We start from the raw sequence: 2711 nt of genomic DNA, 5'->3' as shown, positions 1-2711 counted from the left end.
TACCCTACAAGTTACATCAGAGCAGAGTTATCAGCTGGGTATCAAGAAAGACTCTGTTTTCTTTCCAGAAAGTTGGAGGAATCTGAGTTTCCTCCAAATATGATTTATGTGTGGGTTTGGGTTTATCTTTGGGAGTCGCTGTTTGGGCACTGAACTGTGTGATTCTGTTGAAGAAATCCAATCATCCAATCCATCATCTTATAGTGCCATTTGATCATCCCAAGTATATGGACCAGGGCATTTTTACTATCAATGTCCCTCCTTGGGGCAAAAGGCACACTGAGTGAAGCCCAAGGGCTGTTCTAAAAACTTTTAAACTTTGGGGACTAAGTTCTCCTATGGCTGCTTTAAGGAGGCTGAACTAAATTGAGCACCTCTACCATCTCATTGTTAGAACTTTAAGGACCTTTTAAACTTAAACAGCCATTGCAGTCTCATGCCCCTGGCCCAGATTTTTATAATATTTTTCCTTGTCTGTAAGACTAATTAGGGAATGAAATACCTTAATGGTTATTAAGGTCTTTCCTTCTACTACTTTGTACAAATTCTAAAACATTCTGTTGGCTCATTTGCATATGTGCCTGGGTCTTCATCCTCTCCCCAAATGACCTCCCACTCTCTGCCAACCTTTCTGACATATCACAAACCCATTCAGACCTTTATTGAAGCAGGCGACCACATGTTTTACCTCTTCCCTATGGAACCCTGACCATAACTCCATCTAAGTTTCTCACCCAGAATTGGCACTTCACACTTTGTAGATATTTTGGGCTGGATGATTATGTAAACACCAGTTACTTCCCTAGCCTTAGCAAGTATTCAGGCTTTTGGATCTCGGCTACCGCAACAATCCAAGACTACCACTGCCTTTTGCTAGATAAGGATACAACAAAGGATAAGATAAATTTCATGAAGTCACATGCTGGGATTTTTTTTTTCTGTTTTTGAAAAACTCCATAATTTTTTCTCATATCCCTGAGTCTCATATACAGAAAGGAATTATACACTAGGGAGATACCACCCCTAAAGGAAGACTTCAATAGCTGATTCTAACTTTGTCTTCTCTACATAAGTGTGTTAGGTTAAAATGGTACCTAAGGATGACATGGAAGATAGAGAAATGGCATTATTTAATTCACAATGATAGTAAACCTATTTGAAGTGATATAAAAAGCCTTTTATAAAGGTAACACTGTGAAGAGAGGATCACACATTTAGCTGTAGGAATATGACCCACCATGGGGAAAAGGAAGGGCAAGATTTGTTGTGCCAAGAACCAGCCTTGGCTTGGAGAGGGGTTCTGAGAGAAGGGGTGCCTGGAACCAGTGAAACAAATATATGTACATTATTACACAAACAAGTCTCATGCCCACTGCAGCCATCAATACTCATGAAGGCCCACATCCGATGAACCTGTCCCAGGGTCAGGAGCCATGTCATTCTGTCCCCATCAATGCCATGCCAATGCCTGACATTGTTGGGCTGCTCAGGGAAGGCATAAGAAGAAAAGACGGCTTACATTGCAATTTAAATAGTAGTTGGAAGTAAGATAAGCAAAAAGGAAATTCCAAGTCAGGGAAATAACTTTGGTCTAAGCTATAGAGGTAGAAAAAAAAATGTCGAGTATATAATCACTAGATATATAAAATAATTTATGGGGCTACAGTATGAGCTACAGGGAGAACTGCCCCACTCTTGATACTGAAAGGTGATTTCCCTTCAGGCCTTAGGGAGCATACAAGTGACTAGCCTTTCAGGTTTGATTCAAAAAAAAAAAAAAAAATGAAATCAATTTCATGCTATCAAGGAATGAGGCCTGGCATTGCTCCGTTATCAGGACAGGAAATACAACTTCATCAGCTCCTAGCAAATCAAAAATGACTAGGGAATTTAAATGTAATAAGTTGATAAATTTGTTTTGTTTGAATCTATAAATAGGTTTCCCAATTTTTGGATGGCTGATCTCTTTGAAATGTTGATTTTTCTAATCAATAAATATTACATATCTTTATAAATCCCAGTATCTGGTTTTTATTTTGCATCTCAACAACTTAATACATTTTTGTTAGGTTTACTCATGAGGGCTTATATTTATGCTGCTTTAAATGTTATCATTTCCCCTCTTTGCTTCTGATGATTCATGTATAGATTTGTTTTGTGCCTTTCTAACCTCTGTTGTTAATTACACTTGTTAATTTAATAATTAGTACCTTCTGTTGCATCTTCCATTACCCAATTATATCCTGTCAGCCATGGCAGTTTCTATTATTCCCTTACCATCCTTGTAGCTTTCTTCTGTGTTGTTTGCCCCACAAAGCATATTAAGTGGTAACTATAGCAATTTTCAAATTATTTATACGTACTTTCCATGGTTTAAATTAAGAAGCCTACTGTTTTGTTTTGTTTTTTCTATTTCACGAAACATCTTAAACACATCATATCAGCAATTTCACCAAGTGTCTTCTGCATCACTGGGTGGACCACCTGATCTTCCTTCTTTGTGATATAACGTAAACTCATTTTCCATTTCTATCCCAATTCTCTAATTTTACCATAAACTCTCCTTGGACACAGCTATTTTATATCTGCTTATGTTTTGATACAACTTTAAGAATCTGTACTCATAACGGAGATGGACTATGGCTTTAATTTTCTCATGCTAAGCCTTGAGGGGCACTCTGAAAATTGTGCTGGCCTGATAAAATACACAC

The sequence above is a fragment of the Mus pahari genome, chromosome 5, assembly GCF_900095145.1.
Source record: "Mus pahari chromosome 5, PAHARI_EIJ_v1.1, whole genome shotgun sequence".
NCBI lineage: Eukaryota > Metazoa > Chordata > Mammalia > Rodentia > Muridae > Mus > Mus pahari.
This window is presented reverse-complemented; position numbering follows the sequence as displayed.